At 36.8% G+C, this 15,558-nt stretch overlaps 1 pseudogene; it reads right to left on the reverse strand.

Moving 5' to 3' along the window:
* Window positions 1-1,468: 1,468 nt before the first annotated feature.
* On the reverse strand, window positions 1,469-14,257 carry LOC112063468 (uncharacterized; annotated as a pseudogene).
* Window positions 14,258-15,558: the final 1,301 nt, after the last annotated feature.

The raw sequence follows: 15,558 nt of genomic DNA on the forward strand, positions 1-15,558 counted from the left end.
CCTTTTACTCACCAGGACCTCCAACTCTGCAAAACCCAGAGCATTGCGTATAGAGGAATAAAATCCCTCAGCTGGGGTCATTGAGAGCGATGGTCCATGAGGATAATCCTGCTTCTATTCTATGGTTCCCAGTCCCCTATATTATTTCCCTTGGGGACACAGCATCACAGAGAGGTCTCTGATTTAATGAATACACTACATCCTGAGAATGGCTCCCTGTAAATTCAGAGTGTTGCCTCTGGACTGACACTCTGTCTGGATTTCTAGAGGCTGTTCCAGAGTTCTGTGGCGCTGGCTGGTACACTATGTTCTAGATGGTACACTATGCGATATAACCAGTGGCTCCCAAGGTCATCTGGCTTTACCTCACTTCTTTCATTGTGAGGCCACTGTTTGGATGTTATGGGTTCAATATCTGAAAATTGGCTCATGCTTGGGAACTGAGCAAGAGACTTTTACTTTTTTTATTTTTTTTTTTCGGTATGCAGGCCTCTCACTGTTGTGGCCTCTCCCGTTGCGGAGCACAGGCTCCGGACGCGCAGGCTCAGCGGCCATGGCTCACGGGCCCAGCCACTCCGCGGCATGTGGGATCTTCCCGGACTTGGGCACGAACCCATGTCCCCTGCATCGGCAGGCGGACTCTCAACCACTGCGCCACCGGGGAAGCCCCTCTCTTCTTCTTTTTGAGGTAATCCTGGGACTTACCAGGTATCAGCCTGCAGCAAGAAATGGGAAAGGGGATCACCTGTCTCCTTGGGAGGAGAGTTTTTCATTTGTTTATCTTGTTTTTTGGTTCAACAGCCGCTATTCTTATTGCACATCTACCACGTGTCCAATCCTTCCATGCGTGATGCCATTCGATCCTCACAATTAATTATCACAACCAGGACCATGACCACGACCCTCAAGAAACTGAGGCTCAGAAGGTTAGTCACTTGTCCGAGTTCCCCAGCTGGTAAGTGTTAGAGGAAAGATTCTAATCCTGACCTGTCACATTCCAGAGCCCATGTTCTTTCCACTTAGCCACCAGTTACTCTTCTCAGTGAAGGGTCCTTGGTGCAGTCTCCGGTGTGGACAAATAGCCACGCCTGTGGAAATTCCTGATGGGTGTTACAAGGCAGGGTTGGATTTGACGGGGTTGGTAATAGGAGTCAAGACATTTCAGGGATCCCAGATACTTCTTGGCCTAGAGACTCCATGTACAGCAGACAGGCAGACTCTCACAGTTCCATGGACAAAAACTGGAGTTCCAAGGAGACATACATTCACCTTTCTGTGGTGTGAATGTGTAGGTACCCATAGGCTCTGAATCACACATCATGCAGTCCCACCAGAGGGCTATACAGTTCCGGGATATGCACCTACTCAAATACGCTCACCGTCTTCTTCACACACACACACACACACACACACACGCACACCACTCAGGAGGTTGAGGCAGGTGATGGAAAGAAGGGCTCTGGCTAGGTCATATGAGGCTGGATGTGGTCGCGTGACACTGGCCAGCAGACAACCATCGTGAGATGCTAAAGATGCTTCCATTGCCACTGTGGTGGTCACCTTGGGCAGCAAGGGGTGGGCAGGCAGCCACACAGAAGGGTAGGCAGTGTCCAATCACACCCACTTGATTCAGCAGCAAACCCAGCAGCAAGAGCGAGCCTGAGGCAACCAGAGCAATGCCTACTGACAACATGGCAGCCAGTGGCCAAGCAGGGGAAGTGGCCAGGCCAGCCAGCACCAGGATGGTGACCAGTAGACAAGGCCACCAAGCAGCACCATGAGGGCATCATCACCTCCACAGCTGTGCAGCTGACACATGCAGTTCATGTCCTGCTCAGCTGAGCTCATCAGCTGCTTAACCAGAACCAGAGGAGCCAGCAGACAGAGCACAGTGCCCACTACCAGCTCCTACTTTCTCAAGCTGCTGCTGGTGGGGGAGAGCAGCGCCAGGCTGGCCACAAGGCCTTCAGCGAGAGTGACAGCTCTTTCTCAGGAAGGTGGTCCACCTCTGAAGCCCAGAAGGTTCATGGACAAATGCAGAAGTAGTATCAAGATATCCCCATCCTATGTCTCAGGGCCCCAGGTTTTCCCAGCCAGCACCCTGGCTTTGGCATAACAAAGCAGAGCACTGGGTGATCATTCAAATGTCTCTGAAGCCCTGCAACTCTATTAGATCTTCAGCCTGTTGAATAGCTCTGTGTTTTCACTACAGGAAATAAGGGCCTCTTTGTAAGATACCAGAGCTTGTTAACAGCCCTCAGTCTCTTACTATTATCCCTCTGCAGGGCATAAATACAACTTAGAAGGAACTAGCCAAGTTCACTGTCTTTAAAGGCATTGTTAACAAAAAACTTTCAAATGCCTGAATCCTCATCCCCTATCACAGCCTTGCTCTCCACGGACACATCCTCCTGCCACCAGCAGTGAAATCCTTAGCAATTAATATTGCTTTGTACGAGGGAGTATCATTGCCCCACCTACCAAACAGGACGACATCCTTCCTCTTCACCCACAAGGCAATGAGTAAGCCAGTCCTAAATACCTATCTTGTTTTCTTGGATAACTCCTGATACCACCTGTGTTATTTGGGTACTGTGAGAAGCAGATGACACCTAGACAGAATTAGATGTGCAAAATTTTGTTAGGGAAAACATCTGTGAAGGAAACTGGGGAAGGAGCTGGCGGAGGGTGGGAGAACTGACAGTATGCAGGGCTGACCCTTGTGAGGGGAAAGAAAAGAAAGGAATGTCAGGTGCAAGAGTAATAGAGAATGTGGCAGGTTTAAGAAAGCTTGGCAAGGTTGTTGGTGAACCTTCAAGCCAAAGTTGCCCATCAGAGGAGTCCCCCATCTCCCAATATCAGGCCTGACTTAGCATCCTTCAGCCCCTATAGCAACATGATTGCTGATTAAGCTAATGAGTTAGTGTTTAGTTTCATCAAAACTTAAAAGTAAAGAAAATAATGTAGAGATCTTCATGGACTGTATGTCTTTATTTTGCTATGTTTGTGTCATTGCTGTAATCCCTATATTCTCTTGTTCTATAATTTTATTGTTATTAGCTCTTTGAAGTCCTCAAGAATTTAAAAGAGATTTTGTAAACTACTTTATGATTAAATTATTATGTCTACATTGTTATGTAGAGAACCCTGGATGAATCAGTCTGTGGGGGAGGAGGGGAGATTACAAGTGATTTTTTTAAAGAATATGTATTCTCAATTATAAATTGAACATAATTAAAATACTAAATTGTTTTGGTAAAGATTAATCAATCTTCATATGGTATTGCATCAATACATATATCACTTCTACAGATGCACAGCAAGCTTCAGCCTTTCCTTCAGTTTTTCTGTACTAGCTTTTTTTTCCTATTGCCATATTCATCTGTGCATAAAGCCTGGAGATAACTAATTTTACCTGCATCTCCATCTTTGATGGAATCACATCAGGCTGTTTCAATTTCTGTTGAAGTGCAGTGTTCACCACAATTCAGCATTAAATGTCTAGAGACAAGAGAGTGCCTAAATACTCCAAATTATCTCCGTTATAACTTATTTGAGATTATCATTTCACATGTTTGGGGTTTATTTTGTTACTTTTATGATTTCAAATCTTTCCATTTTTACCTGAGTCTCTCCTATATATTTAATACCCTATTCACATTATACATAAAATATGTTTCTAAAGGTCCAAATGTTTCTGGGGGGAGACATAGAGCATAAGGACTTTTGTAACCAAAGTTTTCTTCTGAGTGAAATTCACATGTATGTCTTTTCAAATGATTTCACAGAAAACAGTAAACCTTGTCAATACAGTGCAATTGATTCCAGTTGCCTGTTATTATTTTATAAGAATGGCCCATCTCCGAAGAAATTATCAAATCGACCATGAAGAAATCCACACTGACATTAATATTGGCATTAGAACAGCAGAAAATAATGTGCTCTGCTCATTTTCAGTTGGATAGACACAGCCTTAGACAACAAACATTTTCAGTAAATAGTACGGTGAGTTAATTTCCTTTGAATCCTTTATGAAGACAAGGGATTTATCACGAATGGAGTTCCCATTATGAGTCATGTTCTTTACCAATTCTCAATGCAGTCTTTGCTAGGTTTGAAGTATACATGAGCCAAATATACTCCTTTATTGGTTGCAGTATTCCTGCTTACACTCTCGTCATCAGAATATGGATGGGATCATGTAGAAAACTGAACAACCTATTTTTGGACTTTCAGCTTAAGTACTTTAGTAGAAGCCACTCTGATAAATGATTTTATCTCTCATTTTCATAGGTTCATAGGTTCATGCTTAGCCTTCAAGGGTGAAGGCAATTGCCAATCAAGGAATATACCCACATCCATTAGAAGCATAGATATAAAGGAAGAGAGAAGATTCCCACCCAAAGAGCAGCCTGAGGAGTAGAAAAAAGAAACAAAGTAATAACCGAAGAAAGTGAACATGTCTCTATGCCTTTCCATTTATTCTCACTTTATTCTTTATAATTAAAACCCATACGCTGCAATATGACATTATTGTGTTTCTGAAGATTCCATTTTTCCATCTAGATATAAGGCTCCCTCAGGCTGGGTACAGATTTAGGGAGGAAGTGTTATATGTCCCCTAAAGTAAAGGTCCTTAACTCAGTGTAAGAGAGTCATCTCACTTTCTAAAATTGTTTGCAAAATAGTGTAAACATGCATTTATCTGAGGGGAGGATTCATAGTTCTCATCAAGTCCTTATCCAATCTATAAAAACAACTACAACATTAAATAATATTAAGGATTACTGTTGTACTTTCTTTGTGTTTGTTTGTATTTTTCCTGCTTCCTGTCATACTTCTTTCACTGCTAAGAATTTCTGCAGCACTATGGAAGTACTTGCCTTTGAACTTAACCTGAAAGTCCAGTGCAACTTCACTCTTCCTCCACTCCAAATCTTTGCTTTCAGAAGATTCTTGTATCTCTATTTCGCTGAAAAGATGTCACGTGATGTGATCATTCCAATTTAAAAGTGCTTTTTCTCTGACAAAGGTAATTTCCTCTTTTTCAGATGACAAGTTCCTCATATTCTCCAATATTTATTTATCCACCCTAGACATCAATTACATTTCTTCAAGTTCCCCATGATCCCAGCTATTAAACTTTCTGCATTCCCTCAAGCCTCATCAATTCTACCTAGGCCTTAATGCAACTTGTTGCAATTCACCTTCTCCTTTCTTCTTTACCAATACATTCTTCAAAATTTATAACAATCAAAATGTCAAAGAGAATGAGTCCAACTGTAGCAGTAGTGGAGGAAGGCACAATTAAGTCTCAGATTAGTCTGGGAAAGGCATTTCTAAATACTAATTATATATATATATATTTATATGTGTATATATATATATCTCAGAAAGAAAATAAGAATATATTTTAATATATATTTTTTAACTTATGAATTAAAAAAACTAAATTTAATGATAAAATACAAACTAAGAAAAATATTGGTAACATTAGAGTAGATACAGTGCTAATAACCTCAATATAAAATTAGTTCTTATAAGTCAATAGCCCATGAAAATATGCCTAAGAAATATTCCAAAAGAAAATGCATAAAAAACATGAACAGTTAATTCAGATACAAAAAAAAGTACAAAGTTATATTTGTATTGAGCAAAGATAGTTTGAAAGCCTAATTTATAAGCAAAATTAGTAGGTAATCTAAATGAAAAAGAATAGGAAGTTGGTAAAAACAAAAAACAAAAACAAACAAAAACAAAAAACAAAAAAACCTCTGATACACGCATACCACTAAACACCATACAATTTCAAAGTCATTTAAAAATGCATCTAATAATCTAGGAAATACTTATATTATTATTTAAAGCAGCAGGTTATAAAACATTACTGCATAGCACCTTTATTTTAAAGCTGTATCATATACAAATCTGGAAATATATAAACCAAAATGTTAACTTCTTTTATTCTCAATGATAGAATTCCAACTGACTAATTTTCTCTGGGATTATATCATTCTATAATTTCTAAATTTTCTATGGAAAAAGTTAGGTTTGTATGTTAGACATAAAAAAGCAGGAAAAAAATGTTATTTTAAAATAGATTATAAAAAGATGATTGAAAAAAATTATTTTTAAATGGAAAATATTGTTGTTATATTGTTGTTGTTATATTGTTATATTGTTGTTATATTGTTGGAAAATATTGTTGTTATACTAACTTATAAAGTCTACAGCTAGCAATAGAAAAATACTAAGGTACACCTTCTTGTTCTAAAGCCAGTGCTCCTTACAGATTTATGTAAACCTAAAAGGCTTCTGCTCAAAGTAGCTTATCACTATAAGAAAAGCAGTGATTTAATTTTAAAACTTTTCTCCATTAATCATAAATATTAGAGTCCTGGGAAAAAAAATGACATGTAATTTTGAAAATTTGAATATCTTTGAAAAAGATAATAAGTTTTCTCTAATAAAATAAAAAGTAATTGACTGATTTTATAATTTTTTGCATAAAGATAAAAATACAAGAGGAATGAGAAAGAGCCTTGTAAACTGCAAAATCAGTGCACACTTATTTTATTAGTTACACTACGATATTTAAGTGGAATATTTTCTTCTTTTGTTACCTAGGACCTCAGATAGTTAATAACTCTCAAATAATAAATCAATGTCCTAAATGCTGTAGACATACTGCATACTTTCTGTTTGGAATTACTTTCTTGAAAATAAGTTTCTTTCTTTTAAAAATAAACTGTCAACTTTTCAAATTAAAAAGAATATTTTCTGGCATTTAAAAAATGCTATGCTTGGCACTCTTGATTGATTAGATTAGATAGACAGATGATAGATAGATAGATGATAGATAGATATAGATGTGACACGAATTCATATATGTATATGCATGCATGTTCACATTCTCTGCCAAAATAAACAATTTAAAATATCTGAAAAATAGGATGAAGATAATTGAAAAGAGAATGCTTCACTCCTTACCAAAAAAATGACGGATCTAGCATCAAGACACAGATATCCATTTTCTTGAACCTCTAAAAGTTAGTTGATACCAGAGCTTTGTTTTCCCCAGAAATCTTACTTCCTCCTGACGTTCCAAGAACTTGATCATTTCCCACACTTCTAGAGAATCTATGCTTTTCACCAGCTTTGCTGAAACTCCTCTAGTGGTATGAGCAAAATGACTGACATAGCTTGAGAAAGAACGCACAAAAATCACTAGTGTGAGGTTGGCCATGTCCTCCTGCGGGAACAGTCAGAACGTGGCCCAGCTCTAATAGCAAAGAAGGAAATAGAGAACATACATCTGGGCAAAGAGCAAATGATGGTAGCAATTGTACCCTCAGAGATGAAGGGATTAAAAACAGCAGTGCCATTACTCAAAAACACCCATCAAAATCATGAATGCTAAGAAATCCCAAAGAAATTAAGAAAATCTAAATATCTCCCCAAAGGGGCACATAATTTTAGTGATAGGAAAACATTTGTACTTCATTACTCTTTTAAAGAATCCTGCTAGCAAAAGACATCAATATTTGTTTGAAAATAGGATGAAAGCCATATTTGGCAGGAGCTCATGTGAAATCTTTCCAGAAAGTATTTTTGTTCTCAATGGAACAACAAAACTTGATTTTTCTCCAATTTTAGAAAGGCATACACATATTTATATATGTACGTTTGTGTCAAAGCAAATGAAAAGTGTAACTTTAACAGGTAGTCCTCCCTCCTCCCTCACTCAAGTCATTCTTTTCCCCTGACCAACACGCATAAACACAATCAGTAAAGACTTAGACAGTTATGATAGCTGTACTGATGCTTTGAAGGACTGTGTGTGTATGTGTGTGTGTGTGTGTGTGTGTGTGTGTGTGTGAGAGAGAGAGAGAGAGAGAGAGAAAGAGAGGGGGGGGGAAACTTTGTCAGGTGTCTTTTTTAAAATGTGCTTATATAAATGATATGTATCTATGAAAATATATAGTTTATAAATATTATCATGTTATGTCAACTGTCTGCAACTTACTTATGCTCAGAAATATGTCTTTGGGAACCTTCCATTTTGGGTACATATAAGTGTTCCTTTTAACTATACAGAAGGTCCATTACATAATACTAGCCGATATTTATTGAACACTTAGTATGTGCAAGACACTTTTGGCGGTTTATTTGTATTGTTTCCTTTAATTCCCACAAATGAGTTAGATGCTCTTATCATCTCCATTTTACAGATGAGAAAACAGAGTCACAGAAAAGTTCAGCTATTTCCCCAAGTTCACACTTTAGGGAAACAGCAGAGCTAGGTTTTTAATCCAGATAGGCTGCTTCTTCTCTCAGTATTCGACATCATCCTTTATAAATGCCTATGATTTTTTAAAGATATACCCTCATTAGTGGACAATTAGCTAATTGCATATTTTTTTAAAAAAAATAAACATTGCTACGGTAAACTTCTTTGTCTTAACTCTTTATGTACACAAATGAGCACCCCCTGACGTATACACTTAGAACTGCAATTCCTAGTGGAAGGTTACTTGCATAGGTTGTCCTTTAGAACTTAGTTTAAACTAGAGTCTAGAGGTTAAGACCCCTCAGCTGTAAAATCAGACAGACCTAGATTCAAATCTGTTTGTCTACTTAGGGGCTTTGGGGAAACGTTCTCTCTGAGCATGTTTATTCATATGTGACATGAGTATAATGACAGTACCTCTCTCAAAATTTTACTAGAGATTAAAAAAGTTAATGCACACAAAGAGCTTAATCTAGTGCTTAGTACACAGTGAGTATTCATGATCATTATCAACTTCAGTGGGAATCCTTCTGTGAATCCCACGTCTATTACCATTTCATCCTGCAGTAGCTTATAACCCATACATTATTCCTCCCCATTGTATTGTAAGCAGTCACTCCTTTTTCTGTCTCTCTCTCTCTCTCTCTCTTTGGATTTCCAGCTTCCTGATAGAAGGCACTATAGTTTCTATATGTATCAGAAATACTGGAAGGTACCCAGTACCATTCATGTTTTATGAATGAACAATTAATGGAGGTGCAGAAAATAGATTCCTAAACTCCTTCTAATTCTTCCCCATCTTTTTGGCTATCAATCTAAATACTCTTAATAATACTGATTTCTTTACATTCCTTCCATCGAAGCATACCTAATTTTCCTTTGTTATATTATTTCTAGGGGCAATGTAATTTAAAAAAAAAAAACCTAAAGAAAATGAATTTTAACGGGCTGAAGTCTCTCTGAAATATATAGCTGGGCCAAAGCCAAAACAACCGAAAATATTTGACACAGTATTCTGATCTGACCAAGATATGACAACCACACAGGCTCCTGCAGGCCACAAAGTACAAATGTGGTTTCCGCTCTCAGATTTCTTTATTCACATTGATCAAAATAAGTGGAGAATGAGAAATTTCCATTTCACTCTGTGTTGTATAGACACAGCATGAAGTTGTTGCAGTTTGTTTTATTCTGTTTGCCTGGAGGAAAAGTCGTTTTGCTGTTTTAATAATACATTGAGACGGTTTAATGACAGATGGGGTTTCAGAACTCTTAATCAGCTTGCCACGATAACTGGGGTAAACTGAGCCTGTGCAGCCATAACAAAGATGAAGAGAAATGTCACCTAACTTACAGTGAACATGCTAACAGAACTTATCATATGCTTTCAAATTCTGTTTCATTAATTCTGCAAGATTTTTCCATTCTCTCTTCCTGTCTCTCTACTTTTTATTCTTACTTCGTTCATGAATCCCGATGAATTTGGGATTCATTCTTAGTAAGGTCAAACGAGAAAAATATCTGCAGCTGAATTTGTGTGCTGGCCAAAGCACAAAAGTGAAATGAAACGTAGGGAAAGTATCCAAAATGAGAATGAAAGGAAATACAAGAGTGCAGGGAATTGGAAGTGGTCTGGGTTTCATCTGTCTGATCTGTGTAATTTCTCCTTTTTACCACTGTTTTCATCATCCTGTATATGTATGTTGCATAATTGGTTATAAGAAAACTGTGAGAGAATTTGAAGGATGCAGTGGAGAGTCAGGGGCTGAGTTCAGTTCTCACATTCATTTTCTGTATTGGGCAGTAAAGGGTACAGGTCACAGAACCTAGAGAGAGCATTCATCCAGAGTGTGATAATGGGATGTGGAGAGACAAAGCATAAAAGAACGAGAAACAGAGTTCTGTCCCTGGCCAGAGGCAAACTTGGAAAGAAGCTCTGACAGCTTCTGCCAAAAGAGCAATACTGTAAGGCACAGGCGAATGTCCAAATGGCCCAAACGGTCAGCCCCAATCCTACCACCATGTACCCAAAACACCCATTAAAGGTTGGTGCACAGCAGCATCGATCCTGTGCCCACTGTGATGTGCTCCAACTTTAGTTCCAAAAAGCAGCAATATTATTTCTGACGCCTCTCTTACGACTACACGAATGAATTGTTCCTTTAGCTGTCGTGTAAGATTTTGGAAGAAATAATTGGCTTACTGTGGGGAAAGAGAAATATCAAAATTGCATCTTCAATGTCATAGAAAAACCTCCCCATGTCATAATCAAAGTTCCAAAACAAAGATATAATTAGTTGGAGCTCTAGTGGAAAATATGTGTATGTATAATAAAGTTCTTACATTAAGTCTAGTGCCTTAGCGCTGCAGAATTGGTAAAACTCTCAGCTGGAGGAGATGCCTCTATCTTGGTTTTATCAAGATGCTCTTCTCATGCAAGTTTCCTGGATTTTTTGCATCACCGTATAGTCAGTATCTATGACCAATACCAATCCATAACATACTTGGCATTTCCTTATATTTGTGCTGATAAATATTTTCAGAGAGGTCTTAGTATATCTTATAGTCATTGTTCACTTTTGCAAACCTCATGTAGAATCTGTTTTTTAAACCTCTGTGGCTCTAAGCACAGTTACTCCTAATTTGATATACCCACAGCCAAAATGCACTGTGGTTCATTAATTTGAAATTGGTGTTGGGTAAATGCTCTCAGTAACTTATTACTTGGACAGGGTTGCTTACTGAGTTGCATTCCAACTGCTCCAAAGTAATTGATTATACTTAGTTCTTGGATAGTCCTCTAAAATAGCTTCCCAAATTGGCACTAAGATGTTATATACACATCTCTAGGTCAATGAGGTATGGTTTGCTAAAGCATTTATTCAGCTTCGTAATCATTTACAAATCACTTGCTGAACACACACTTGTGGAGAGGCACTGGGAAAGTCCTGGGGCTATGAAGACATAGTTTATTCACAATCTGATGGAGAGAGAGATAAATGTGTAAACTAATGTGCATAACATGTGACAGATACTGTAAAAGGGATACAGCAGAAGAAAAAGGGAGTCGTCAAGTCTACTTGGAAAGAGGGACTAGTCATTTCTACAGTTCAAGAGTTCCTGGTATACCATCAAAAGAATATCAGATGCAGCTAAAATGTGTGTCATTAAACTAATATATCGAATAATGGACAAAATAGGATATTCAGTGAGCTCTCTAGAATTCTGCCCTTCTTTCTATTCAGAAATAAAAAGTGAATTCATAGTTTGCAAAATGTTGATCTCAATCAGGAAAATAAGGAAAAATATTTGTTTCCTAGTATCTCTTCTAGAAACTCCGACAATCTTCTCACCTTGGGTTCTGTTTTAGCTCCTGTCAGGATATAGTAAAGTCAGTCTTTCCAGTGAATAGTTAATGGCTGTGCTCACCTCAGAAGAAAGTCAGGAAAATGTATGCATTTTGTACATTTCACCTGCAGAATTATATTTAGGGGATTAATTTTTGTATATTCTATTCTCCTTTGAAGTTACTCTTTTAAAAAGCATATTTTCAAATTCTTTAATCAATATAAAATTAAAAAATATATACATTAAATATTCTCTGTGAAATACATCTTGGTGCTACAGCCCCTCATGTTTAATCCTTCAAACAAATTCAAGATAAAATTGTAAAACTATAGTATTAATTGCAATTGTTTTCTATAAAAAGCTTTTGATGATTTTCGTGTTTTCAGATACGCAAATTCCATTTTGAGGTATCTTTTTTGTTTTCAAAGTAGTCATCAATAGAAGTAAGTCACTCTTAGTTGTCAGACACGCAAAGACTAGTAACAGAACATTTGTTAGCTGATTCATAGGATTCTCGAGTTAAGAATGAGGTGATTATTTATTGTATAAAATCTCTAAAAAGCAAGAAATTCTCTTTCCTACTCTCATCTTCCTGAAGTCTATGAAAATTGATCAGTCAGAATACTTCACATTCTACTTCCTCTAAAAAATAAAATCAATCAATAAATATTAGGTAGGACTTGTCTTTACTGCAGACATTTTATAATCCAATCTTAAGAATAAGAGTTTTGATCTACAGATGATGATAATACCTAATGCACGGTCATGTGTTTCATAACAGAAGGAACACCAGAATTATTTGACCTATATGGTCAAATGAATTTTTTTGAAACCATTAAATAATGCCTGCACTTTAGTAGAAAACATAGGAAGGCATTTGAAGGAATATAATCACTCATCATGCTTTCCCCTAGGACAACCACTATTTTCTTATCCACACACAAAAAAAGCATGAACAAAAACACCAAGAAAATTTCGATTACTATCACTTTCATAGCAATGAAAACTATTATGATGTAACAAAAAAAGACAGTGAACAAATCACAACACACATAAATGCTCAAATTTTTGCAAATCTCTTTGGTCCATTAAAGTTAATACATTTTTTTCATAGTAATAATAGTTACAGACATTGCATAAAGTTAAAATGTCCATCAAAAAGAAATGTTACCACTGATAACATGCATATGTTGTGTATGTTTTGTGTATTTCTCGGGCTTAGAAAATGCCATTGAGATTGTGGGGAAAACAGGGCTGACACTGGGAGTTATCAAATTAAACAAAACCAAGCAAATAAGTAAACCTCGTTAGTCACAAAGGGAGTGGGAGCAGCAGGGACTGGACCGGAGGCAGCGAAAGATGTGCTTTTTAATCTTACCTCCTACTTCCCCATAGGAAATATGTTGATTCTTGGTGCAATTGGTTCCCATAAGAACTCGAAGGAGCCCTGATGATTTCTTTACTTTCCAGGAACTACTATAATAATATTTTTTAATTATTACAAAGCTTCCACCCAGATGCTCAGGGTGCTATATCAACAATTAAAACATCATCATCGTAAACAATAATAATTAAAAACACATAAAGAGCACAGCACAAAACAGCCACAGAACACTGAGCACAAGCCGTGTTGAAGGGAGAAGGGTCCTTTTGCAGTGTTCCTTGTAATGTGATATTGCGTAGCCGTTTTCTGAAGTTCAAAACCATAAGCAGTTCTAAAAGCATCATCAGTTTACTAACTACAAAATGCCTACAGGTTGATCTACGGAACATGGCTCTCATACTTGGGAGAATTATCTAGTATCCATTGTCTCCTTTAAAATCAGAACTTTCAAAAAATAATGTAATGCCAATTAAAATGAGGAAAGAACCTGCCGACAGAGCTTCTGACAGAATAGAGAATCTTGGCAGGATTTTAATAATTCTGTCTCCTGTTTCATGTTTCTCTGATTGTGATGATTAGTAAGTTGCTTAACCCATTTATGGTTTTATTTCAGCATCTGTGAACAAGGAGTAGAATTGTTTCTGGCACTAGAGAAATTGCTTTAAGTTGTACAAACTAAAGATTCTATTTCTCCACCAAGTAATTCACATAACCCTCCCCACAAACCTGATGTTTAACCAGGAATACCAGCTCTCTGATTTGAAATACGTATTTTTAAAACATTTATTTTAAGGAAATAATTCAGTGACATCTTCTTTATAGAAATGCTAAATATATTTTTAATAAACTTAACTTTTTATTGAAGTCTTTTCTACACACTACAACATGAGCAAAGTATACATGTTTAGCTTGATAAATGATCAGGAAGTGAGCATACCTATATAACCACCACTCTGATAAATAAATGGAACAATTCCAGCATCACAGAAACCTCCTTTCTGTCTGCTCAAGTTACTACCTTACTTCCAAAAGGTAGCCTACTAGTTACCTTTTGTTACCTTTAGTTACCTTCTATGGCCATCTCTCTGTGCTACCTGGTTTTGATCTGTATGGAAATAGATCTCTACTGTGCCTAGTCTTTTACGACTCTCCTTTTGCTCCACGTTATGTGTGTGAAATTCATCCACTGTGCTGTGTGTAGCAGCAGTGCCTCCACTGACATTACTGTCTGGCATCACTTAGTGTGAATATGCCACAACTGACTTGGTCATACCAGGTTTTCGGCTGCTCTTATGAACATTCCCATACATGTCATTGAGTGCACGCAGGTTTTCATTTCTGTTAGGTACACACCCATGGTAGAATTGCCTGGTCATAGAATTTGTGCACCCAAACGTTCTGCTTTAGTAGATATTTCCATTCAGTTTTCCAAAGTGGCTGGCTCGTTTTACATAACCACCGTCTGAATGGAAGAGTTCTAGTTGCTCAATATCCTCATCAAGAATTTTCATTTTCAGCTTTTAAATTTTTTAACTTTAAGTTAATTCATTCGGTTTCATTTTTCGTATTACCTCATTAGGGTTTTAATTTGAATTTCTGATCACAAATGATATTGAGCAATTTAGTATATGCATATTGGACATTTGAATATCTTCTTTTGTGAAATGCCTCTTCAATAATTTTGCCCATTACTTTTAAACTGAGTTGTCTGTATTTTCCTTAATGATTTTAAGAAACTCTCTGCATACTCCTGATATGAGTCCTTTTTCAGTATTACCAACATGTTCTTCCACTCTGTGGTTTGTCTTTTCTCTTTCTTACTGGTGACTTTTAATGAACATAAACAATCAATTTTAATAAAGTCCACTTTAGAAGTCTTACTTTTATAGCAAAGGGTTTTGGTAGCCAACTCAAGAAGTATTTATCAACTCTCAAACCATAGACATTCTCCTTTGTTATTTTTCAGAAGACACATAGTTTTACCTTTGCATTTAGATCTACAGTTCAAGGAGACATGATTTCTTTTTTACTCATTTGAAGTAAGCCTCAATATTAACTTTTATTTCCCATATGACGTACAGTTGACCTAGAACCATTTACTGCAAACAACATCTTTTTTCCTATTGCATGGAAGGGGAACTTTATCATAATTCAAGTAACTATAATGAGGTTCTGTGTGTTGCTTTATTTATCTATTCTTACTTCATTAAATTCTGAATAATTCCTGAATTACTAGAGTTTTATAAGTCTAGATATTTGACAATGTCAGATTCCCCACTTTATTATTTTTCAAGATTGTCATTTCTATTCTAGTCTTTTGCTTTTCCATATACAATTTAGATTCAGCTTGTCAGTTTCCACCAAAAAATTTTGATTGGAATTCCATTAAATGTATAGATCTATTAGGGTATATTTGATATTATTACAATATTGAATCTTACAAACCATGGATATGGTACCTCTCTCCATTTATTAAGTCTTCTCTAATTTCTCTCATGTCTAGCAGTTTTGTTTGTAGAGAGTTTACATATGTTGT

Source organism: Physeter macrocephalus, chromosome 8, assembly GCF_002837175.3.
Source record: "Physeter macrocephalus isolate SW-GA chromosome 8, ASM283717v5, whole genome shotgun sequence".
Classification (NCBI taxonomy): Eukaryota; Metazoa; Chordata; class Mammalia; order Artiodactyla; family Physeteridae; genus Physeter; species Physeter macrocephalus.